Raw genomic sequence first — 27,804 nt, 5'->3', positions numbered from 1 at the left:
CGTGCCAATAAGGACACAAGACAAGAAACAGCAGTCTATTATTGTGTGCGCAGAGAAAGGTCATCTGCCTAGATAGCTACCTATAGACTCCGGGCTGCCTTAAAGCGGAGTTCCACCAAGAAATGGAATTCCCGTCTTTCGGATCACCCCCCCCCCCCCCACACCAGTGTCACATTTGGCACCTTTCAGGGGGGAGCAGATACCTGTGTAATCCAGGCATAAATCGCTGCAGTATCTGCATCATTTTCTGTGCAACATCATACATCAAACCACAGGAAACCTCATACAGAAGATTTTGTTTTAAACAGAACTTTTACAAACACATTCAAATCCACTGTAGAAAATCAAAATAATTTTTTCTGAACATGGAATTCCAAAAGATCCAACAATGGTCTATAGTTTTTGGGGAAGATCCACAAAGAAATTACGCCGGCGTATCTATTGATACGCCGCGTAATTTCAAAGTTCCCGCGTCGTATCTTTGTTTTGTATCCACAAAAAAAGATACGAGGGAATGAGGGATCGATCCGACAGGCGTACGTCTTAGTACGCCGTCGGATCGTAGGTGTATATTTACTCTGGCCGCTAGGTGGCGTTTCCGTCGAATTCCGCGTCGAGTATGCAAATTAACTAGATACGGCGATCCACGAACGTACATCCGGCGCATTTTTTTACGCCGTTTGCGTTCGGCTTTTTCCGAAGTATAGTTATAGCTGCTATATGGTGGCGTACTCAAAGTTAAGTATGGCCGTCGTTCCCGCGTCGAAATTTGAATTTTTTACGTCGTTTGCGTAAGTCGTTCGCGAATAGGTATTTGCGTAGAATGACGTCACCGTCGTAAGCATTGGTTTGTTCCGGTTTAATTTCGAGCATGCGCACTGGGATACCCCCACGGACGGCGCATGCGCCGTTCAAAAAAAACATTGTTTACATTGGGTCCCGACGTATTTACATAAAACACGCCCCCATCACATCGATTTGAATTGCGCGCCCTTACGCCGCCAAAGATACACTACGCCGCCGTAACTTACGGCGCGCATTCTTTGAGGATTCGAAAATAAAAAAGTAAGTTACGGCGGCGTAGTGTATCTTAAATACGCTACGCCCGGCGGATATATGCGCCGCTGTACGTGGATCTGCCCCTTTGTTTCAAAATAATTTGAAAGAGTTAATATACCCTATGGTTTGACCACCACCTAAGTGAAGAGACCTGTTGAAAACACCTTAAATCCCTGGAAACAAACATTGATTTTACAAACACTAATGCAGTTGCTTTAGAAACAGAAATGCACATTTATAAAACTGGTTGAGTATCAAAACCACAAAAACATCTTGGTTTGTAAACATACACTATGATTGTGGTTGCTTGTTATGCTACACCTTGCCCTGTATGCTTTGCATATTTGTTTTGCACTGTTCTTTAGAAAAAGGGTGATGTAAGCTTTACCCACTCTTATCAAAATTTAACAAAAGGTCTAGGTTGAAGTTGGGCTTTAAACACTATACATAGATCTCCATGGATGCTTCAAAAGCTTTCACAGAGGTAAAGAGCTTGCCTTGGAGGATCAAATATGTCAAAAAGTGGAGATACAGTATTTACTGAAACCACCAGGTATGCCACGTGTGATATTGTAAGCACATGTAGTATTTGCTCATATGAAAACTAAACAGGTTAGGTACTCACTATAGTAAATGCCTAGAATACTAAAGGCTCATAGCATTTTCTAGTTACATGGTTAGTAAGTGATCAGAGTATGCCTAACTGGCATCTTAAAAGCTGAGGACATGCTTAGAAAACAGAAAATAGCAGTTTTCTAAATGCTTGAAAACTGCCTATTTTTACTTGCTAATTCCTCTGATTATTTGGTGGGTAGAAGAGGAAGAGAGAGAAAATACAAATAAAATATGGTAATAATATAATGCAGGCCCAGTTACCAGAATCATACCCAACACTCTCCCAGGTACGACTAGTGGATGCAATTTTGGAGATAGTCGACATCCTCCCTATACAATATCCTATTTATTCCCATTGCCACTAAAGCATACAGTGTTAAAACTAGATGGGAAGCAGATTTAGGTGTCATGGAACACACATATTGAGAGGAAATTCTGTATAGTTATAAACTAGTCTCTTTGTAAATTTCTGACCGGTTAACGCAATTATATATCTTGCATAGAGCCTACCTCGCCTCTGTTCGCATAACTACATATTGCCCTTCTCATAATCCATTGTGCCCGCTATGTTCTACTACACAAAGTACCTTTTATTATTTGATCTGGGCGTATGCAAATATACAAACTTGGGGTGCCCTGATGGGGGCCTGTAGATTACGCATGTATTTGCAAATGTATGCAGACTAAACCCTTGTTTTTTATTGCATATTGTTAGACATATTGTTAGACAGGTCAATTTGGTTGGTCGCAGACTGGTTGGTAGGTTGAGCATGGAAATGTATTTGGCTTTGTTTGACATACATCATCATTCAAGTGCTCCTTGCTGCAAAGAACAGTTATAGGTGGGGCAGTGACCACTTGTTTGTATCTTGAATATATTGGTCAGGCAACACACTGACACCTTTTCTGCAATAGTGCTATGTGCTGGGTGTTCAGTGTGCCCCTGTGCCTTTAAGGAGGAGTGGGCTCCTTCCAGGGTCACCTGCCCTTTGCATATCTATTATAATTGCATGTGCTTCCATTGTGGAGACCCACAGAAGTTAGAGTTAGGACTACAGAAAATTGGGTGCTTTTACGGGGCATGTAGCTTATGCATGTATTTAAAATGTGTGCAGACTAAACCCCTTTCTATTGTTAGATGGGTCAATTTGGTCGCAGACTGATTGGTAAGTTGAGCTTGGAAATTTCTTTGGTTTTGTTTGATATACTTTCTTCTTCCAGTGCTCCTTGCAGCTAAGACCAGTTATAGGTGGGGGCAGTGACCACCTGTGTGTATCCCAATTATAAAAAAACATTTTGAATCTAGGTGATAGGATTCTTACATGATGACATGGGTTCTCCGTTATTTCTGGATCCTAGACAATGTCTACTTGGTCTTGTCCCAGATCCTGACACTGATAAATTCCTCACTATATTTCTACACAAAACATTATTTATAGCAAGGAAATTAATAGTGCAGAACTGGCACTGCCCTCTATCTCCCAGGCATGGCTGAGGGATGTTAACGTTACCCTCCCCTACAAGAAATGGATTTATGTACATAGAGGTTGTCCCTCTAAATACAAGATTTAGGACTGCTGGTTGGCATAACCCAGGACCTGTGAGTGACTCCTGACTTAAGAACTCTGTTGATTTTTACCTTTGGGTGCATTGTACACTACATGATTTTCTAGCAGTCCCTTCTCCCCACTGTTTGGGAGCAGCTGTCGGCCTCCAGGGGTGGCTCCATGATTTTTGTAGGGGCACTATTGTTTCCCTATCATTATCATCCTTGTTCCTGTTACACTGAAGTATAATGCTTGGATTTAGTGTTTGCGGACTGGTATATATTTGTTTAATATTTGTATGATTATCCTTATGTCCTAATCTATCGATACTCTGTATCACTAATTGGTTTACCCCTTATGTATCCTGATGTTAATTTTTCTATTGGTAGTATGTCATAAATAATTTTTTCTGTTACGTATCATTGTAATATTGTTACAATTCTTTTTCAGCGTAATAAAAAATGTGGTAATAAAGTAAAAAAACAGAATCCATAATTATGGTGGTTCTCTCTTCAAAGCTGACTTCCCTGGATTCATTAAATAGTAGTTTTGATGGGCTGTCTACTTATTTAGAGGGAAGTACAGCAAGTGTTTTTCGACCAGAAATAGGACTCAGAGCAATCTTTCAGGCATAGTTCTCTAAAACAAAGTGTGTTGTGCAAGTAAGCATTCGTTTGGCGGATAAATATGCACACTTCTAGATAATGACATACTATGCAAAGTTGCATTTTGCCTCTAAAAACAAGCCAGCATAGACTGGGTAAAAAATGCATTTGTCTAGTGCTTAAGAACATACAAAATTGTTGGGAGGGTTAAGTTACTAGCTGTGTTTTAAAAAATAATACTTTTCCTCTGTGGCTGAAATCACATTATTATGCAGTTTCATATGTAGAATTAGTGAGCCAGTGCTTTCCCCATCACTCACCTGACAATATTTTTACAGCTCTGTAACTATACATCTACACAGTGAAGTTTTTGTAAGGAAATAATTTTCAAAACCCTTGCCAGTGTGAAATTAATTCATATGCAAACTCCAATAAATAATTCAGGATTATATAGAGAAATGTACTAGAAAATGCATTTATCGCTTCTCCTGTCCCTATCCAACCCTAGACCTAATGCATTCTTAATCAGTGAATGGGATTTTGAGAAATAAATAACAGTTATAGCATTTATATTTAGGTTTAGGTACATATGACCAGAGTGCAGACTTGCCTGGAAGAAGGCAAAACGTTTTTTATAGTACATACACCCACAGGCAAAGGTTCTACTACTACCTATCCGTTTAAGCTAAATCCATAATACAAAGTTTAATCCAAAAATGGATCAACAACACACAATGTGTGTGTGTACCTGGCAACGGGGTTCCCACCCAGCCATCATATTACAATAGGCCAGCCAGGAAAGGGGTTAAAGTGTATCCAAATTTAAAAACAAAATGCAATATATTCCAGCTTTTTGCAATGCTTAGATAAGGTGGCTGCATTAGCTTTCTTTTCTCATACATTTTCCTTTGTCTTGCTTGTAACACACTTACTGACCTAGAGTGACAACGCTCACTTACATATTGTATCTTTTGGTCAAGTAGCATTATCACCCTAGAATAGGAAGTGTGTTAGGACTGCAGAACATTATCCCTCTTCTCATCTCCATAACATATTGTAGGTGGGAAGTGTTTTGTAGTTTACAGGGATGACCAGGGCAGGGCTAATAAGACTACTTGGGATAACAATACACAGTACACAGAACAGTACTGGATTTATGTAGGTATATATTTTTTGCACTGAAGCTGAGGCTGAAAGGTTTAAGATGGATGTAAACCCACTCTCATGCTTTCTAAACTACTGCCATAGTGCTGATCTATAAGGGTATAGATGCATCCTGCTGTGATAGACGTGAAACTAAAATGAAAATTTTATGTTATGATTAGAAATATTAAAGTGTATTTCGGTAATATTTCTTTAGTATATTGCTTATTTTCCTTGATAAGTTCTATCAGAGATTGTTTTAAAGGGATTTGATGTTTTGTGAAAAGCAGAACTGTTTTCCAAATTAAGAAGCAGAGGACTTTTCAAATGAAGCTTCCCCATCCCCCATTGTAATTCACTCTTCCCTGCATTCCTGATCATTTCAAGAGGAAATTGTGACTTTGCTACATCCTGCCTTTTGGAGATGGAAAAGGAATTTGTAGCCTGGACTGTTTTTCCCTTAAAAGGCAACGTGCTGGTTTCCTGTGTATGGATTTCTAAATGGGCAATTTGCTGGAACTATTTCCCAACGAATATCCTTCCTCCTGCCCTGGACATGCCCCTTTCCAGCCCACCTCACTACATCCTTGCAGTTCTGATCGAGAGACCCCTATCATTTATGATGAAACAAAGACTTTGCCATGTGGATTAACAGAATGGGAGGGTAACTGGGTGGAGTAAAGGGTTATTGGGAGGGATTGATGGGTGTGTATTCTGTGACGACATAAGGAGAATAAAGCTAAGAATGAGAAGATTGCCATCAGCATTCTGCTCACATTTTACCCCCTGCATCTCTCTGTGTGTGTGTGTGTGTGTGTGTGTGTGTGTGTGTGTTCGTTTGTCTTTGCTTATTTCCACAGATTATAGCAGTGAATCATGGCAAATCCAAATCAATTGACGCTCAACGTGCTTCTTTTGGACTTCAAGGACAGACTTTGTGGACGCACAAGAAACTGGCTGAGAATTGAGGGACCGTCTACCATTGAAAGGGGCGTCATGAACCCCTAAACACGGTAAGTGCGAGTTTTTTTTGGCTCCCTTACATCGTGTTACAGGCTGGACGGCCTCTATTCCCATCTAGTTTGTCTACAAATTCCGAGCCTTTGAAACAGACGGTATAATTCTGGTCCAGAAGCGAACCCCGGTTTGTGCTGATTCACTGCTATTAATTTTTTTTGGTTCTTGCCTGTTTGTATGCTGTAAGGGTGTGAGCTTGTGGGTTGTTTGCTGCCTGTGAGTAGAAGGGTGAGCTTGTGGGTTGTTTGCTGTCTGTTTGTGGTTCTGTAAGGGGTGTGTGAAATCGGCTTACTAAGTTAAGGTACTGGTCGTGCATCGTCTCGGATTAAGCCGATGTGATAAAGGTTGTGTGCACGGGGAGTGCATGCTGGCTGGGTTTTGAGCCTGGGACAGCTCTAAGGAAGTTGGCTGCGAAGATATGGGTTTGTTTTATTTTATGCTTGTGAAAAAATATTCCAACCTCCTTGTTTAGATTAATTGGGGAACTGGGATTCTGGGGTTTATTTGAGTATGTCTGTGGTGAGATATTGAGTCAGCTTTTCCACATTTTGTCCTTGCTTTGAATAACGCGGGGGTTTTTTTTGTTTACTGAACTTCCCTGTGCTAGGAAAGGTGGGGGCTGAGCTGGAGGAGGTCGTTTTTGTGTGGCTTCTGCTAGCTGGCTATTTGTGTACATTTGTGTGTCTTAAATTGCTTTTTCCCTTACACTTCTGCCTTTTGTTACAGCTGGCTTGCAATAGCTAGCTTACTTAACCCTTTATCTGGACAAAGGCTGCTAAATTTTGTGTCTGGCTTCTTGCTCTGCTAACTGTGCTAATTTGTGTCCTGAAACCTTGTGCCTTTTGTCACAGCTGGATTCCATTTCACTTTGAGCCTTGCAATAGATAGCATACTTAACTCTTTGCAGTCTGAACAGGAAACTTTTTCATTTCTGTGCCTTTCCTAGTTAATTTTTTTTGCTGGGATGATCCTTTTGTCTTTCTCAGTATATATGTGTTTTTATTATGCTGGATAACTGTGTTTGACTGAATAGATATATCTGGATTTCTTGTCATATATATATCAACTGCTGTTGACATTGATTTCTGTTTTTAATATCTGGCTGAAGGTTGAATTTTTTTTTTTATTTTCTTCTCTCCTTGCTTTGTCTTTACTTTTTCCTTGATTCCTGATTTCCCCCCCCTCCGCCATCTTCTTCTTAGCTCCTCCCTTTCTTCTCCAAATCCTTGCCGCTCTTTTTTTTCATAGCTCCTCCCCCCTCTGCCATCTTTTTCTTAGCTCCTCCCTTTCTTCTCCAAATCCTTGCCGCTCTTTTTTTTCATAGCTCCTCCCCCCTCTGCCATCTTTTTCTTAGCTCTTCCCTTTCTTCTCCAAATACTTGCCGCTTTTTTCATAGCTCCTCCCCCCTCTGCCATCTTTTTCTTAGCTCCTCCCTTTCTTCTCCAAATACTTGCCGCTTTTTTCATAGCTCCTCCCCTCTCCACCATTTTCTTCTTAGATCCTCCCGTCCAACCCTTTCTTTGCTGCCTACTACACAGCCCCCTATCTTCCCCTCCCTCTATGTAGCATGCTGATTGTACTGACTGTGCTAGAAGTGATTTGATTGCGTCTAATGGTACATTGTGTCTGTAACATATAACTTATGGTGTCTTTCTTTGCATGCACTTTTCGTTTGGGTTCTCAACTCTGTGCTGGAATCGAACTCTTTCTTTCTTATTTCTTTCTCCTTTCTTCAACCCTTTTTTTCTTCTTCCCATTGAAATTCATTGATCCCTTTTCCCAATTCCTTGTTGGCAAGTGGTGAATGAATTCTTCTTATTATTATTTTTGCTGTTTTTTTTTATATTTCTGGGATGCCTCCCTGATATAATATATACTCCTGCCCCCTCCCTGGTGGGGGGATAGAACTGGGTGTGTGAGGAATGTGGGAGGTCCAGACCCCTGCATCCTGCCTGCCCTGAGCTCTGCCACATTTGCAAGTTGGAGGATAGCCCCCCTCTTCCCCCCCAGGGACGACAGCCTAGGAGACAGTTTTTTTGTAACACAGAGTTTTTTTTTTTAACAAAAGGTTGACTTGGGATATTGCAACTGTTTCTGTACAATTAAAATTGGTCTGAATATGCCTGTTACATTGTACGCTGATTTATCAGATAATTCGATTTAACTAGAAATCATGGGATATTTCTCCTGAGGTTTAAAAAATATGGAACAGACATTTGATGCACATAATAAGCAATTGTTAAGTCTTTATTTTACAGTTAAAATCTTCTACAGAGAATTAATTTAGGTGAATTATTTCGTCCCGTTTTTTTTTTTATCCTTTTAATAGGATAGATTGAATGCGTGTTCTGTGGGGACCTGTCCCATCTGGGTTGCCCACTTACACTTACACTGACGATGCCATGCACTGTATTTTGACTTGATACATAGAGGGCTTTTTGCCAGTTTTGAAATTTATAATGTGATACCCAGGGCCTGTTATTGTCTTTTCGTTTCCCTCATGTTCTGCCCACGATGCCTGCTGGAAGCATGGGCCCCGCCCGACTGCTTGAGGCCGTGCCCCTTCCTTCCCCTTACGTTCTGCCCAACTGTATGCCCCGCTGGAGGAAGCATGGGCCTGCCCGGAAGCTCTTCCCTGCTGAAGGCTTTGCCTCGTTCTGAACGCATATGGTGTCGCCTCCTGCCCGCTGCCCGCTGCCCATACTGGATTCTGTGCCCTCCGGCCCACGGGCCTTCTTCTTCATGCCCTCCTTAGTCTGTCCAGGGGGGGGTAACTACAATGCCACTTCGCTGGACAGACACGTAAGGGAGGAGAATGATGTAGATGGGAGTGGCAGACCTACCTGAAGGTAGAATCCGCTCATATGCTGTCCTGTGTGCCCCGACCTCAATGCCTTGACCTCATGGGGTGCCCAAAAGCGGTAGAGAGAGTGTGTAAATCCTGGCGTTCATGACTACAGAAGCTGTGTTCACAAGTCACAAATGAGGGATGAGGAGATTCTGGGTATCACATTGGAACAGTAGAACATTTTACATAGCACATTTAAATGGTTTTATTCCACATGCTGTGCCATGCCATCCTCAGGGTTAAGTGGGTAAGTGGCCCCAAGGGGGGAGCATTCAATACATTATCCCTTTCTGAAATCTTGTTTGAGACAGTCTCTAGATTAGATTGTTATGAGCTATGATTATGTGACCGCTTTTGAAAATAGGTAACTAATATTCGTGTACGAGTTTTTCTCACATTTCTGATGTAGGTACCGATAATTACCAATATCCCCTGGGTGATGATTAAGAGGTTCCTTCGAAAATATTCTCTGGAAGATGAGTGATATTATGGATTGTGCCGCCCAAATCTGAATGAAATTATATATTTTTTTTTTTTTCAAATACATGGGATTGTGACCACTGGGGTTTGTGGGTTGGAATATCTCAAAGGGGGGTCCTTGTTACATGGGGTAATTAGTTAATTAATGTCAGAGTGTAAAGAAGTTCTTTAATGAGATAATTAAGTTTAATTCTGCCTGTAAATGTTTATGAATATGTTTACTCCAACAACTGAAAATGTATTATGACATGTCAAAACATGCATGGGATTAGAACAAAGGTTTAATGGGAAAATTGTTGATTGAGATTGTGTGAAGAATTGTATACAATTCAGTAAATGGTAAACAACATGGTATTTTATGTTTAACTGAAATCCTACAGATCTGGTTGTAAGAATTAATAAGTTGAGGTTTGAGCAATGTTTACAACAGATTCTAAACTTGGGTTTGGTTTATTATAAGGTTCTCCAGGAAAAATATTAAAATATGAAAGTTATGTTCAATCTAAAAAACTTTATAAAAAAATATTATTATAAAAATTGTAAAAATAAAATTAAAAAATAAACAAGTGTTAAAAGTTATTATAAAATGACATTTCTGATAAAATATAGATTGTGAGTAATTATGAGTGACTTTATCAGTAGAAAACAATGGTCGGTTCATGCGCAGGGACTGGTCAGTGGATTTCATGAGATTTGTCCTCTAAGCGATCTTTTGTCGCTATTGGAAGTTAAGGAATGTCATGTTATAATGTGGTGTACATGATTTTTGGCAGATGTACAAACCAAATATGTTTTAAAATTTTTGAAAAAGAGTTAAAAATGAGAAAAACGATGCAATTCGATTGGATTGTATATGGTCTAAAACTTGTACAATCTGCTTCAAGCATGGGGGGGGACAGATGTTTTCCCTTAGAGGTCATTAACAGCAGATCAGGTTACAGGCTGTGGTGAATTACCCTTCTATCTGGAGTGAGTGCTAGCGTTGAAACCAGACACCTCAGCTGCTGTGATTTAAATGTCTCTTTGCAAGTTTGAAGGGAAAAATAAATAAATATCAGAGTTTATGTTAAGTAGACTATAAAGCATATTATAGGGTAAATCTTTCTTTTATAATAAAAGGTAATTTGTACACAATCATTAGAAGATCTGAAAGAAAGCCCTTATTAATAAAATATTCTTTTTCTCTCTTTCTTTTCCTTTATTTCTTTCTCTCTCTCTCTCTCTTTCTTTCTTTCTTTCTCTCTCATTCTTTCTTTCTCTCATATGTTACTAAACTGTGGGTTTTTGCACCATTTGGTTTGAAGAATACCTTACTTTGAGGGTGTCATTTTAAAGAGAATGAAATATGGTGTTAATCTGCATAGCTTAAGAAAAGTCAGTTAAAATAGTTTAAAAATAAAATACATGGATAGATTATGCGGTATGATACAGCCATATTTATGGATTAAAGGGTCATCTTCCAGGTTTTGGAGTGACGAAGGTGTTCAGTCAGAGAGGGAAGTTGTGTTTTGTAGAAGGATCCCTATGAGATACAGTGAATCTTTAAGACTGAACCAAAGGCTGCTATGTTTGTTTAAACAGACATGCGACAAGAATATTCATGCTGCATGATCAGTCCTGAAAACTAGTGTAATGTAATAAAGTTTCTTTAGGAAATAAAATATTTAGGACAGAGCCCAATATAAAATTAAAATGCTAATGAAGGGAAATATAGTAATTTGGTGGGAACGGATGCTTTTATGAAATTTAACTTAGTAATGTAAATGTAGATTGGATCAATTATGGTTGCTATGGTCAATAGAGGTTTGTTAACTATAAACAAGGATGCATTCCAGTATATTACTGAACACCTAGAGGCCACTACACAAATGACTTTGTATAAAATTATGGCCTTATACAGGATATTAGGTGAACAAGGGGGGCATTTAGAATGTCACCTGCGGACAATATTTTGGGTGATAACACATTTGTACTCAAATAGGTATAGCAATTTTGTTTGTATTGGTTATGATAATGTTTTGTTATATTGACCATGTCCTCCATTACCGTCCTTGTCTGTTAAGAAATAACAAAGAGAATGAACTGATAAAATATTCATTTCAAGGGGGGGCTGTGATAGACGTGAAACTAAAATGAAAATTTTATGTTATGATTAGAAATATTAAAGTGTATTTCGGTAATATTTCTTTAGTATATTGCTTATTTTCCTTGATAAGTTCTATCAGAGATTGTTTTAAAGGGATTTGATGTTTTGTGAAAAGCAGAACTGTTTTCCAAATTAAGAAGCAGAGGACTTTTCAAATGAAGCTTCCCCATCCCCCATTGTAATTCACTCTTCCCTGCATTCCTGATCATTTCAAGAGGAAATTGTGACTTTGCTACATCCTGCCTTTTGGAGATGGAAAAGGAATTTGTAGCCTGGACTGTTTTTCCCTTAAAAGGCAACGTGCTGGTTTCCTGTGTATGGATTTCTAAATGGGCAATTTGCTGGAACTATTTCCCAACGAATATCCTTCCTCCTGCCCTGGACATGCCCCTTTCCAGCCCACCTCACTACATCCTTGCAGTTCTGATCGAGAGACCCCTATCATTTATGATGAAACAAAGACTTTGCCATGTGGATTAACAGAATGGGAGGGTAACTGGGTGGAGTAAAGGGTTATTGGGAGGGATTGATGGGTGTGTATTCTGTGACGATATAAGGAGAATAAAGCTAAGAATGAGAAGATTGCCATCAGCATTCTGCTCACATTTTACCCCCTGCATCTCTGTGTGTGTGTGTGTGTGTGTGTGTGTGTGTTCGTTTGTCTTTGCTTATTTCCACAGATTATAGCAGTGAATCATGGCAAATCCAAATCACTGCATGTATCCTTACCTGCCAAATGTCTCCCCTCTGTCTGTTATAAGAATTAAAAAAATGCAGATTATGTGGGTGGATCTGTTGTCTGGAGCTCCGCGGGTGGAGTCGTGATGTCAGTGATCTGAAGCAATGTGTGAGAAGTCTGATCAGGTTAAAGGATAATGTCACCTTTTAAAAAATGAAATAAATGCACATCCTTTTGCAGGTAAAATAAAACGTGCATTTATTTATTTTTTTACTTGGAACCTGGAAAGTATTACAGACTTCTGCAGACTTGTCAGTGTATCGGTCTGCTCGTAACTAATATGCACAGGCAGATACACACTGACAGGAAGAGAGAATTAACTACCAGAGCGCGCTCAGCAGAACCATGGTAGTTCATTAAAACTAAAAGCCAACAGCTGCAAAGGCTATTGGGACTTGTAGTTTCCTATTCACTGAGGACTATGAATGAATTACATGGCCGAGTGTACTGGAGACTCAAATGGGTGCACTTCAAATAGCAACGAAGATGTTAGTGGAACGTGAGTTGGAAGGATCCATTACAGCGGAATTTTTCCACCTGTGTCTAGGATCTGAGGAAGAATTAGATAGCTCTTGTGCTTAGCCTACATGCCTACTCACAAAGCGAGTCTTCAGGGACTTGGTCACACCAGAAACTCTGCCATGGGTCTGGATCCAGAAAATACTCAATATCACTCAGGTCTGGAAAGTGCCACAATGTAGAGCCCAGTGCCTGAGGGTCACCTTTCAGGCTGGCCCTGCAGTTGTTCAGTCCAGTGGGGTCCTGGTATGGCATGTCCTCCACAAGCTAATGTTGAGGATACACCAATTCAGTTGGCTGCAACAAAGGGCTAGCTCAAGCAGAAAAAAAATCCTGACTGAATATAAAAAAATTAATTAAAACAAAATCTAAAAATAGCTAGAGAAAAGTGATTTATATTTTTTCAGTCGTGACATCCATTTCTCTAGCAAAACTGAGCAATGCTGGAGGGGAGAAGGGCATATACACGTCTGATGACTTTTTGTTTTGTTTGTCAGTGTCCAAGTCCATGTGTAGGCAGCTGTATGACCCAATTGAATCCTGTGTTCCTCAGTGAATGATAGAAAACTCACTGTGACTGAGATATCCTATTTTGGTTAAACTACCGAAGTAACAAGTTTTGGTTTTCACAGAAAGTATGTGGGTATAATGTTTCATAGTAAGCTTTGTTCACTCTTGTTATCATATTAAGTATAACCAGCAGATATTAGGGTACTTTCATACTGGGGTGGTGGTCCATTAGCGGTAAAGAGCTGTTAGTTTTAGCAGCACGTTACTGCCATTTTAGCTGAGCTTTTAACCTCCACTAGCGGCCAAAGAAAGGGTTAAAATCAGGCTCTTCGCTCAATTCAATGGGCAGGGCGTTTTGGGAGCGGTGTATACACTGTTCTCAAACTGCCCCAGAGATTCTGCTTGCAGGACCTTTTTCCCGTCCCCACAAGCACACCGCCCCAGTGTGAAAGCACTTGGGCTTTCACACTGGGGAGGCATGAGAGGAGCTATACAGGCGCTATATTTTTAGCGCTAAAACGCCTGAAAAGCACCTCAGTGTGAAAGGGATCTGAAGCCTCGTACACACGCCGAGTAAACCAAGCGTGTGTACGAGGCTTTCAGGTTTCTCGTCTGGAAATCTGGCCAGAATCTCGACGAGAAAAATAGAGATCCTGCTCTCTATTTTCTCGTCGATATTCTTGTCGGCCCGTTTCTCGACGAAAAACCAGAGAGTGTGTATACTTACCTGTCGCCGTGGATACCCACGCATGCTCGAAATTACTTTGACGCATGCACGGTAGCTTCCACGGCATAGGTAGGGTGAAGCAAGATGGCGGTGATGGCACTGAATGTGATGAGAGCATGCTCATCGTATGCGATGACGTCACCACATTCTTGACTTTCAAGAAATGAGTGTGTGTGCACCCAGGCGGCAAGAGATTCTTGCCAAGAATCTCGTCAGGAAAAACAAAGTTTTTTTCCTGAGAAGATTCTTGCCCGTGTGTACGAGGCCTAAGGCTAGGTTCACACTATTGCAGGTGCGGGAATGCTTGTAAATTGCACACGTTCCAGCACCTGCAGCCAAAACAGGCTATTGCTTACCACTTCAGCCCTGGAAGGATGTATCCCCTTCCTGACCAGAACATTTTTTGCGATACGGCACTGCGTTGCTTTAACTGACAATTGCGCGGTCGTGTGACATGGCACCCAAACAAAATTTACGTTGTTTTTTACCCACAAATACAGCTTTCTTTTGGTGGTATTTGATCACCTCTGTGGATTTTATTTTTTGCACTATAAACATAATAAAAACGAAAATTATGAGAAAAAAAAGCAACATTTTTAACTTTTTGCTATAATAAATATCCCCCAAATATATATAAAAAATTCTCTCTCAGTTTAGGTCGATATGTATTCTTCGACATATTTCTGGTAAAAATTGCAATAAGCATATATCGATTGTTTTGCGCAAAAGTTATAGCGTCTACAAAATAGGGGATAGATCTATGGCATTTTTATTATTATTATTTTTTATCAGTAATGGCGGCGATCTGTAATTTTTATCGTGACTCTTTTGACATTAGTTTGGGACCATTGTCATTTATACAGCGATCAGTGCTATAAAAATGCACTGATTCCTGTGTAAATGACACCATCAGGGAATGAGTTAAACACTAGAGGGCAATCAAGGGGTTAAGTGTGTCCTAGGGAGTGATTATAACTGTAGGGGGGATGGTCTCACTACAACATAACAGCGATCACTGCTCCCGATGACAGGGAGCAGTAGATCTCTGTCATGTTGATAGGCAGAACAGGGAAATGCCTTGTGTACATAGACATCTGCGGGCATGCTCATGGAGAACCCTACAGGAAGTCCAGAAACCCCAAATTTAGCATCAAACCCCACTTAAACTTAAAGGAGGTGAAACTTGCATTTTTTTCTGTCCATTTTCAAGATAAATAAGCATGCTTTTGTTCAACAGGGGCACTGTGAGATTGGGGGACATGTACTGCATTGGGGGACATGTACCAATGCCAGAAAAAAAAAAGAAGACCTTTCACCAGAGGGTTGCAATTTTTATGGCTTAAAGGGCAACATTTAAAGTCTACAAATCATTTATTTAACATGCTTGGGGATACCTTAACCACTTGACCTCTGGAAGATTTACCCTCCTTCATGACCAGGCCATTTTTGGTGATATGGCACTGCATTATTTTAACTGACAATTGCATGGTCATTCAACACTGTATCCATATGAAATTTATGTAATTTTTTCCACATAAATATAGCTTTCTTTTGGTGGTATTGTTTTTGTATTTCTCTTTGTACAACTTACCTTTAAGAAAGTTATTTGTCTTAGCAACCAGAAAAAAAGTATCCAACCAAATTAATAACAAAATCTTGGAAGAGCAGTATCATATTGTCAACTAGCACAAAAACACACCAACGTGATATTTTGAGATGACACAGCATAGTACAGTATATTAAATGATTAATGTCCCCACATATGGCTAATGATTATGAATATAAAAGATACTTACATTGTTTCAGTGGATAAATGTGGAGCACTCTACAAATATTTCAAGCACACTACTGGCTTCTCTCTGTAAAAAAAATAAACATGATTAGCTTCAAAATGTGTATGCCTTGAAAGTAGACTTTATGCTTTTCCATGTGATTGGAATATTAAGCACAAACAAAAAAATGCTTTTTTTTAAAATAATCTGTAAATATTAAAGTAGAAAACATGTTAGGACACTTTTTTTATATATAGTTGTCCAGTTTCCTGCTCAGGTTCCCCCTCATCTTCCCGTCTTGCCATTGGTATATAAAGTGACAAACCTACGCACTTTGCCAACTGACAAATGCATGGCATAGTGTACCTAATGTCTTGCGAGTGCAGCGCTTTCTATATAGGGAAAACAAAACAAGAATTTTGGCGCCGCATCACCAAACATGTATATGGCATGCAGATTGGGAATGGCTATCTCCCAGTCGGCAAATATGCAGCACTCAGACATGACTACAGGGTACCCAAGGTTACCTTCATTGCCCTCGACCAGATTCATATTCCCGATCGGTGTGGAGATTGGAAAAAAACTTTGCTCCAATGCGAGCAGAGATGGATCTTTAAGTTACAGACTACTACTTATCCAGGCCTAAATGAGTCCATCTCATATGCTCCCTTTTTAAAAAGCTATGCATCATGAAAAACACAATAAGATTCCTGTTCTGCAGCATGCTTTGAAATAATGAAAGAATTTTGTTTTGAAACTAGACATGTAAATAGGTGGGAATATTAAATTAACCCTTGGTGTTTCAGTAACCACCATTTTGAAAACAGAGAGATTCCCCTGTTGGCACTCTCTTGGGAAGTAGCTTTTCGGGTGGCTCATACCTCTACCAGAGGGTTTTTGAGGGCGGCCTTGTCCTGCAGGTCTCCCTACTTACTCCTCCACGAGGATAAAGAGGTGCTGCGCCCGCAGCCTTTGTTTTATTCCTATGGGTTTTTTCAGCCTTTTAGCCAATGAGGACATTGGGCCAGATCCACAAAGAGTTATGTCGGCGTATCTATTGATACGCCACGTAACTTCTAGGATGCGCGGCGTATCTTTGTTTTGTATCCACAAAACAAGATACGCCTGAATGTGGGCTAGATCCGACTGAATTACGTCTTAGTACGCCGTCGGATCTTACGCTGGCCGCTAGGTGGCGCTTCCGTTGATTTCCGCGTAGAGTATGCAAATTAGCTAGATACACCGATTCTCAGAACGTACGTCCGGCCGGCACATTTTTTTACGCCGTTTACGCAAGGCTATTTTCGGCGTAACGTTACCCCTGGGTCTATGAGGCGTACGCAATGTTAAGTATGGATGTCGGGACAGCGTCGTCGTTTACGTCGTTTGCGTAAAATGTTCACGAATAGGGCTTTGCGTAAAATTAAGTTCACGTCGAAAGCATTGACTATTTGCGACTTGATTTCGAGCATGGGCACTGGGATACCCCCACGGACGCCGTTAAAACAAAACGTCATTTACGTGGGGTCAAGATGAATTAACATAAAACACGCCCACATCTTAGTCATTTGAATTGCGTGCCCTTACGCCGACACATTTACACTACGCCGCCGTAACTTACGGCGCAAATTCTTTCTGGATACGGAAACTACGCTGTAAGTTACGGCGGCGTAGTGTATCTGAGATACGCTACACCTGCCTAAAGGTAGGCAGATCTTTGTGGATCTGGCCCATTGTGTTTTCATCCTTGTGTCCTCGGCCGTCGCATCCCAAACGGTTGTTTGCCTTCCTTAGGCTTGGTCTGTGCTCTGCGGGTGTATCTGTCTGCTACGGCTCCATTTCGGAGGTCTAAACCCCTTTTTTGTGTTGGTATTTGGCCCTCAGGAGGGCCTGGCGGTCTCGTCGACCACGGTTTTTTCGGTGAATCAGGCGGATAGTGGGTCAGGCTTATGCCCTGACAGGGCGGGAGACTTCCTTTCCTGTCACGGCGCATTCAGCCAGGGCAACAGGTGCCGCTTGGGCAACAAATCTGGTTTCCTAGGTGTGTAGGCGGTGACCGGGTCACCTGTTTTCCTTTTCACCAATTATTACATGGTGGATCAGAGTGCATCGTCGGATGCTTACTTTAGCCGCAAGGTTCTGCAGGCGGCTGTTTAGGTTCCAACTTCTCCATAGAGAGGCTCTGGTTGTTTTGGGTGGTAGTTTGTTTACTTGCTGTGCCCACTTCTCGTTATTTGACACTGCTTGGGGACGTCCCTAATGTCAAAATTTAAGATGCTGTGTCCGTCCATGAACGAAAGAGAAAATAGGATTTTTTAACCCACCGTAAAATCCTTTTCTCTGAGTTCATGGACGGACACAGCACCCACCCCTCCTTTTTTATGTCTGTACTACTTTTTGACGAGCTGCTGCATGCAGGGAGAGGGGTTGTACCCAGAGGGATCGCCCACCTGTGCAGTACTGTACAGTTTTGATGTTAACATATTAACATGTTTCTGCCTAGTCCTCTCCTGATAGAAGGCCAATACCCTAATGTCAAGATTTAAGATGCTGTGTCCGTCTGCCAGGGGCTGGAGTTCTTACACTGCAGAGCCATTTTCTCATCCTCGTCTATGTAGAAAACCCCCCAGAAATCACATTATTTATACTCCTCTCATTAGAGGCCAGCAATAAGCAAGCACTTGTGAAGCTAGTATAGATAGGGAGCTAAGCAAAGCACGAGGAGCAGCAATACACTTCTGAGAGTGTCAGAGGTGGCTCAAAACTAAGTAATCAATGAAAAATGGAAGGATAGGTTGCAATAACACATGGAGTTCTATTAAGTGCTCAGTGCCATACTTTAATGGATATGTGTACGGTAGTGGTGCAAACACTTTAAGCAAAGAACATTCTCAATTAATAAAATGCAAGCTAAAAATCTTAGTAATCCTTTTTAACCCAACCCTGAAGAATTTAGACAACACCCAGTTTAATCTGAATAACTGTTATTTCTAATGGCATCATGTGACATACTTATTCATATTGGCCCTACTACTAGTGCATTTCTATGTTAAATACTGTGAACATTATTAAGTTTTCTCAAACTTGACATGTTAGCAAAAAACAAACATACAAGATAACTGACTGCAAAACATTTTACACTATACAGTTTAAATGAAAGATAATGGGTCTTATGCTGTACTAAAGGGCCCTTCATTGTAAAATATTTCATGAAATCAAGTGCAGGCTCATGATGCATACTCTGAACTTTAATATAAATGAAAAATATCACAGCCACGATTAATCAACTAATGGCTTAAAACTGGACATCAATTGTAGACAATAATGTGGTTCTAAAGTCTTTTTTTTTTTTTACTTTAATACATTGTTTGCATTAACCACTTCAATACCATACACTTTGATTCCCTTCCTGCACAGGCCATTTTTTAAATTTCAGGGCTGTCACATTTTGAATTACAGTTACTCAGTCATGCAACACTGTACCTTTATTTTGTTGGTATTTAATCACCATGTTTTTTTGTTTATTTTTTGGGGTAAATAAACCAAAAAAATATCAAACATTAAAAAAAAAAAAAATGTTTTCTTAGTTTCTCTTATAAAATTTTGAAAAATAAATAATCTTTTGTCATATATGTATGCCAAAATGTATTCAGCTACACTTTTTTGGTAATAAATAATCCTAATCAGTGTATATTATTTAGTTTGGTAGTGATAAAGACTACAAACTATGGTACATATATTTTAAAATTGATCAAGCCTGATGTATTGACTGCCTCATTTCTTGAGACCCCTAAAATGCCAAACAATACAAATAACCCCTAAATGACTCCTTTATGGAAAGTAGACAGTCCAAGATATTTAGTAAAAGGTATGGTGAGTTTTTTGAAGTTGTAATTTTTTGTCACAAAGTTGCAATTTAACTTAAGTTATGTCTCAGACACACAACATAGGCATACTTATTACACCCCAAAACACATTCTGCTATGCCTCCTGCGTATGGGAATATCACATGTGTGAGACATTTTCAGGGCCTATATGCACAAAGGGGCCCAAAATCCAAGGAGAACCTTTGGGCTTTCAAGAAGCATAAAATACGCATCAAATTTTCTGACTACCTATCACATTTTTGGAGTCCTTAGAGCACCAGGACAGCGGAAACAACCATTAAAAAAAAATATATATATATTTTGGAAAGCAAGCACTCCAAGTTATTTTCTGAAAGGCATAGTGGGTCATTTAAAAATATTTTTTTCACCACAAGTTTTTGTAAAATGCAGGGAAAAAAAAGAAAATTACACAAAGTTGTCAATCGATAAAATATTTCTAACACACATCATAGGCATACCTAAAATTGCACCCAAAAACGAATTCTGCTATGGTGATACCACATTTGTGAAACTTTTTCACAGCCTAGCTATATAGAGAGACCTGAAAACCAAGGAAGCACCATCACCCATTATAGGGACATAAATTACACAAATAACTTCCACACTACCCATCATATTTTTGGAGGCCCTGGATTTTTTTTTGAAGACTTCATATTTTTGCGGCAAAACATATATTTTTTACACTAGGTTGGCAATTTAATAAGATATTTTTCACAAGCAGCATGGGCATACTTAGAATTACAACCCAAAACACATTCTGCTACTCCTCCTGAGTATGGCTATAGCAAATGTGTGAAACTTTTTCACTGTCTGGGCTATTTATATACAGGACATTGCATCTTGTGTAGCACACAAGTCAACCAATTGCATCAAAACCAGAGTACTATAATGGTCACTTCTATACGAGTGGTCAAGGAATATGATGAAGTGTATCACCTATAGCAGGCCCAGTAACTATAAGCCAAGCAAGCCTGACCTACTGGTACATGGCTTCCTTAAGGAATGCCATGCTCACTAGCCTGGTGTCTCACAGGAATGTAGTCAGATGGGTCAGTTTAGACCACAGGCAGAGACATGGTCAATAAACAGGCCATGGTTAGTATAGGCAGAGGCAACACCGCACCATTGTGGCAGTGATCAGGAACAATATGACTGGTGTTTTATTTTCACCCACTATAGGCTGCCTGCAGAAAGCTACATGAGGGGGCAGAGAACAGACTATTCACACTGAACAAGAACAGAATGCAGCAGTGACTGGTCTGTATTACAGGAAGCTCCTGCACAGAGGCAAAGTTTCTCGCTGGATTACTGCTCAGATCGAACAGAAATACACAAAGCACACCAAGATTCAACTAAGAATACATATGGCTCTTGAATGTGCTTATCACAGAGTTCCCTCAGCTATCTATAGTGTTCATAATGTGGTAGTTCCCTGATTCACACTATTTTTATCACTTTTTACCTCTTCTGGTATTCTTAATTTCTTCCTAAATGAAAATAATTTTATTAGGCAATATTACATTTGCCCTGCAAAAGGTAACAAATACAAATTGACATTTAACATATATTTCAAACATTGAAGGTATTTTTGGTGAATTTTGCTGAGACACTCGCACTGCAATGTTTTTATAAGCAGATCCTTTGGTGTGGACAAAAATGAAAAGGTGCACAAGCTTTCATAGTAAGTGATGATTTGACCTATGAGAATTAGACATGAAATGGCTAAAAGATGCAGATGCTTTAACCATGTACATTAATCGTACAAAAAAAGCCACTATGACCCATCTGTTCCACAAAAATAGGGTGTATAGCAGTGTGAAGATGGTTAGGATTTCAGCTCAGACATGTTATCAGTGCAAACCAGCCATCCCAGTCCTGGTCATAAACCAAGTACACACTGGAGTTGATTTACTAAAACTGGAGAGTTCAAAATCAGCAGCTGTGTATGGTAGCCAATCAGGTTCTAATTTCAATTTAACCACTTAAGGACTGAGCCTGTTTTTCAGACTTGTTTTTTTTTGCTAAAAAATTACTTAGAACCCCCAAACATTATAATTTTGTTTTCCAACACCCTAGAGAATATAATGACGGTCATTGTAATACTTTGTTTCACACCGTATTTTTGCAGCAGTCTTACAAGCGCACTTTTTTTGAAAAAAAAAACACTTTTTTAAATAAAAAAATAAGACAACAGTAACGTTAGCCCAATTTTTTTTATATTGTGAAAGATAATGTTACGCCGAGTAAATTGATACCCAACATGTCACGCTTTAAAATTGCGCCTGCTCGTGGAATGGAGTCAAACTTTTACCCTTAAAAATCTCCATAGGCGTTTAAAAAATTCTACAGGTTGCATGTTTTGAGTTACAGAGGTGGTCAAGGGCTATAATTATTGCTCTCACTCTAACGATCATGGCGATACCTCACATGTGTGGTTTGAACACCATTTTCATATGCGGGCGCTTCTGCACGTTAGCTTGTCGGGACAGGGCGCTTTAAAAATGTATTTTTATTTTTTTATTATTTATTTTACCTCATTGTTTTTAAAAAAAATGGGTCACTTTTATTCCTATTACAAGAAATGTAAACATCCCTTGTAATAAAAAAAAAAGCATGACAGGTCCTCTTAAATATGAGATCTGGGGTCAAAAAACAAAATTGTCATTTGAAAAAATGACAAAAAATAAATTGCCCTTTTAGAGGTATGGGCTGAAGTGATGTTTTGACATGGCTTCCGTCCTGCTATGGTATGGAGACGGTGGGGGTCATCTTACCCTCACTCATATCCATACCCAGGAAGGAGAAGGACCCGATCGCCTCCGCCGCTACCGATGGCTCCAGGTAAGCAGCGGAGGGTGCAGGAGAATGGCAGGAGGGAGGCCCCTCTCCCACTACCCATATTGATAATCTCGCGGTAAATCCTCTGCAGAGATCCACCATTATCGTAAACAAGACCGCCCACTGAAAAGATGGATACCTCGGTTGTGGCAGACACTGCTGCCGTTACCGAGATATCCATCTTTAAAGTGCCAACGTATATATACAGTGGGTGGTCGTCAAGTGGTTAATCAATTAAGCTTTGACAATAAAACCTGGAAGCTGATTGTTTTTTTTATGCAGAGCTGCACCAGATTTTGCACTCTCCAGCTTTAGTAAATGCCCCCCCTCCCCCCCCGAGTATAGGTGAAATCCAAGGCTTTTCTTTTTCCCTCTGCTCAGAATGAAGTTATAGTCAACTTCTGTGTGTTGTTGGCAGGGTCGGCCCTATGATGGGACTGGGTGGTACCATGAGTACCAAGTGGTACTTTTAGGGGGGCGGTAAACGGACACCTGCCAGCCAGCCCATTCCGCCAGCTCTGCTGCCTGTGAGGAGCCCGGCACCGCTGCTTGTGAGGAGCCCGACGCCGTTGCCTGTGAGGACACTCGCAGCCGGGGGGGAGCAGTCAGCGAATGAGCGTGGCAGGCGCCGCTGCCTGTAAGGTGTGCAGCACCGCTGCTGTTAGTGGTGACAGGAGCGGGCGGGCAGAACACCCGCAGCCAGGGGGGAGCAGTCAGCAAGTGAGCTGGCAGTGGAGCAGAGAGATGATGTCATCACCACAGTTACGCACTCACTGTGCAGCCGCGGGCAGCAGAGAAATTACGTCCTTTTATTCTCCTTTATGAGTGAGTGAGTGAGTAACTTGTATAGCGCTACAAATGCGAACTAAATCGCCTCAAGGCGCTTTTTGCATCCAGTGTCATCCTGATTCTTCAGAAGAGGTGGGTCTTAAGGTTTTTCCTGAAGGCCCGATGGTTTTCCATGCGGATGTTTGTGGGTAGAGCGTTCCATAACTGTGGTCCTTGGACTGCAAATCTTCATTCTACCTTAGATTTGTAGCGGGATTTGGGGATGTGGAGCATGTATAGAGCCATGACGGGTCCCCTTTAGTTATCATGATATAAAATAATGAATGTGGGGGCCTTTTGGTGGGCATGATTTTTTTTTGGGGGGGGGGGGGGGGGGGCAGCATTTCATTTTTGGTCCCAGGCAGCACAATGTCTTGGGCCGGCCCTGGTTTTTGGCCACAAACTGGCTGCAGGGAGATGATGAAAAACAAGAGAGATATAATGCTACCATGAGCCATACAAGTGCAGTTTATTATCACTAGCTTGTTATTTACTGAAAATGGCTAACAAGACACACTATTCATTTTAAAATAAATATTTTAGTAAAACATAGGGATAAACCTTTCCAATTAAGCAAATTAACCCCCCTTAATTTACTGTGATCACATGATCCTGCCTTTATAGTATATAAAACAGTTAGTTCCCCAGAAGGCATCTGCTTGCTGAAGTCTGTAGTTTGCATCCAAGTCTTCTAGTAATGGTGTATAGCAGCCTCCCGGGGAACGTACTGTCAGCAGCAACTGCAAAAGGTAACCCAGCAGAAAGCCTTTTAAGATTTGCTGCAGACTGGGGGATCTGAGAAATAATCCATTGATTCACTCAATTCTCTTCCAAATCTATATGAAAATAATTATTAGCTTACAATACCACTATTCAAGGTGAATAACAATTGAGATATCAAGAATTTAAAAGCAACATCTCAATCTGAAATGCATCACCTCACTCTAAAAATGCATAATTTCCCATCGCTACAGAAGATAATGCAACCAGATTTTCATACAAACATAGTTTTTGATGAGGGTAAAAGGCTTTACATTTTTTGAGTATGACAGGAGAATTTTTTTTATGGTGTGTATAAATCAGAGGTTTCCAAACTTTCTAAACGAAGGGCCAGTTTACAGTCCTTCCAACTTTAGGGGGCTGGACTGTGGCCAGCAGAAGTATAAAATGGCCTGGTGTCAGTGGGAATAAACAATGCCCCATTGTTGGTATAAGTGTGTGGAATAGATGTCCTAGTATTGGTATTAGTGGGAGGAATAGATGCCCCATTATTGGTGTAAGTGGGAGGAATAGTGCTCAATCATTGGGATCAGTGGGAGGAGTAATAGTGTCCCATCATTGGTATCAGTGGGTGACATTGTGCCCAATTACTGGTGTCTGTAGGAGGAATAATTCCCCATTGTTAATGTCAGTGGGAGGAACTATGCACCCCTACTGCTTATAGTAAGAGGAATAATGCCCCAAGTCCCTGATAAAAGTAAGCAAAGGGCCACATCTGGCCCCCAGGCCACAGTTTGTAGACAACCAATGACAGAAACATCCCATGCTTAGTAGAAGGAAAAACCTATAGATTCAGAATTTTTTTTTATTCTTTCACAGTGAGACAGCAGATTATCAGTAAAGAGAATTATATCTGATTAATGCCACTGACAGCATCCTAAGAAAATGGTAAGAACTAGTGTGGTGGTGTGCCCCTTTAACTACAGTCAGGTGCAGGTCCCTTTAATTCAAACTCCCACAATCCTCTGGGCTCCCAGCATCCCCTGAGCTTGTGGACACACCCAGGGCATATAAATTCCAGCTCCTCCCTGTTTCCTGTGCTCAGAGAAACCCTGCCTAATGGGAAAGCAGTGATTGGGCAAGTGAACTGTCACCAGGTGCTAAGTTCTCCCCCATTAAGTCTGGTGTGCGAGCCACCAGCAGTGAGAACAAGAGCACACAGCATATATCTAAGCTAAGGTGACCAGATGTTTAAAATTAAATCTGGGGACATATTTTTTTTTTTTTTTTTTACTAGTAATGGTGGCAATTAGCGACTCTCTGCCCGTCGCTGCTGCACGCCTCGCAGCCTATCAAGTCTTACTCTCCAGGCCACGGCTACTACTGGGTGGGGAGCGGAGAAAGATCACTGAATAGGCATGCACCCGAAACTGAAGAAATATTCCCTCCACTCCAACCAGCACATGGTCATCAGAAAGGGGCACAGATAATGGCCAAAAATATACCCCCCTAAGCTAGTAGGAGAGGCACAGCGGGGGAGGGGGGGGTGTAATTCAGATTTTTTTAGCCGGGGATGTCTGACTCACCCTAATCTAAGCCCCAGTTACTGGAGAGGACTTTGCTACAGTCCGTTTAGAGAGCCTTCCAATGCAGTGGGGTGGCCCCATGTTCAGCCACCAGAACCTCCTGACCGAAGACAACAGCAGCAGCGTCAGTGTGAAGCCTGTGCCAGCCACAGATCCACCCAGCCATGAGCTTTGCAGAACCTCCCTTCATAAGGTGGATATGTGATAACTAATACCTTCTCTCTTTCAAAAGCTGAACTGAACTCATGAACTCTACTGCCATCTAGTGACCATTTGTAGAAATGTTCAAATGTTTTCTTTTATATAAATGTTACTGCACCACCTTGCTCAAATGATATTCCCTATGCAATGTTATATTGACCTTCATTGTTTAGTAAAGTAGAAATTGCTTACCACCACTGGTCTGATTATTTATCTGATACCATTACACAACACTGACATTTGCAACCACACTAAGGATAGATACCAGAGTGTGGTTGTAAATGGGGTTCACTTGGAACAGAGACCAATCGCTAGTGGTGTGCTAGGCCCTGTTCTATTTAATATCTATGTAAGTGACAGAACTAATAAAGTTGTTGGTCAAGGTATGTCTTTGTGCTAATGATACAAAGATGTGTAATAGGGTTAATATCCCTGGAGGAGTCTATAACATGTAACATGATTTGGCGTTGCTGGTAGATTGGTCAAAGAAGTGGTAAACCGTAGATCAATGTTTCTAAATGTAAAATAATGCACCTAGGGAAAAATAATCTTTTGAGAGAGTACAGCATTGGGGGTGCCGTGTTGGCCAGCACTACAGAAGAAAAATATTTGGGGGTACTTATTTCAGATGATTGCAAAATGAGCAAACAGTGTGACTAGGCAGTGGGAAAAGCAAATAGAATTCTAGGATGCATGACTACAGGGATCACCAGCAGGAAGGAGGTTCTAATTTCTCTATTTAGATCTTTAATGAGACCTCATTTAGAATACGGTGTCCAGTTCTGGAGACCTCACTTACACAAAGCTATTGATAAGGCCGAACAGGTCCAGAGATGGGTAACAAAAATGGTAAAAGGTCTGGGGAATAAAACCTATTGGGAGCCACTTCATGAACTTAATATGTACAGTCTGGAGGAAAAAAGGAGAAGGGGATACAGGACAGAAACCTTTAAATACATCAAATGGGTGAATAAGGTTCAGGAGTGCAGTTTTTCTCCAATATGAAACCAAAATCAAGAACATGGGGACATGACTTCAAACAAACTGGAGGAAAGTTCAAAACTCATTTTAGAAAAGCATTATTTTACTGAAAGTGTAGCTGATGCTTGGAATAAACTTCCAGCAGAAGTAGTGAGACAATCAACAGTAAATGGCTTTAAACATGCTTGGGACAAACAGATTTATATTCAGACAAAAAAGTTAACAGGAAAAAAAAAAGGGGGGCAGACTAATGGATTACTCGGTCTTATTTCTGCTTTCACTTTTCTAAATGGGGCAATGCTCACTGATATGCCATGAATAAAACAAGAAGTTTGGAATTTTTCAGTACTGTATTAATGACTCTTACTATGCGTAATTATAAAATTATTATTATTTATTATGAGTACATTATGTGCAATATTAACCACTTGCCGACCGCGCTATAGCCAAAATAAGGCTGCGGGCGTAACATTGCCTTATCCTTGACAAGGCCGCCAACTCAGAAACCCTCCTAACTGATGTAATAGCCACCAGAAAGGCCATCTTCTGAGAGAGTGTCAAAAGGGGAATCTCTCTGATGTTCTCAAAAGGAGGTTTCTGAAGTGCCAAGAGCACCAGTTTCAAATCCCATGGGGGTAGTGGTGGCCGAACCTGGAGGGGCCACATGTTGAACCCCTTGCACAAACGTACTCACCAGTGGATGAGCCGCCAAAGGTCGTTGAATGAAAACAGCCAAGGCTGAAATCTGCCCCTTTATGGTGCTTAGGGCAAGTCTTTGATCCACCCCATGCTGTAAAAACAACAGGATCCTGGAAACAGAATAAGCCCGTGTTTGCCATTCCATCTCCTCACACATGGAGATGTAGGCCTTCCATGTGCGATGATAGATCTTTCGAAAAGAAGACTTCTGTGCCCTCAGCATGGTGTACTCACCTTTGTTGCCAGCAGTTTAGACATTATTGGCTGTGTGTTGAGTTATTTTGAGGGGACAGCAAATTTACACTTGTATACAAGCTGTACACTCACTACTTTACAT

At 40.7% G+C, this 27,804-nt stretch overlaps 1 protein-coding gene across 2 annotated transcripts in view; it reads right to left on the bottom strand.

Annotated features, from left to right (window-relative positions):
* The window catches only part of TSPAN4 (tetraspanin 4), a 1,094,228-nt gene that overhangs the window by 510,324 nt on the left and 556,100 nt on the right, over window positions 1-27,804 (bottom strand). For both annotated transcript variants that reach the window (XM_040328525.1, XM_040328524.1), the window contains one exon: window positions 15,752-15,814. The gene's annotated coding sequence lies outside the window, so the exon portion shown is untranslated. The remainder of the gene's footprint in view (window positions 1-15,751; window positions 15,815-27,804) is intronic.

The sequence above is a fragment of the Rana temporaria genome, chromosome 11 (genome assembly GCF_905171775.1).
Source record: "Rana temporaria chromosome 11, aRanTem1.1, whole genome shotgun sequence".
Lineage (NCBI taxonomy): Eukaryota > Metazoa > Chordata > Amphibia > Anura > Ranidae > Rana > Rana temporaria.
Note: the sequence above shows the minus strand (reverse complement) of the source record. Positions and strands in the feature narration are given on the sequence as shown.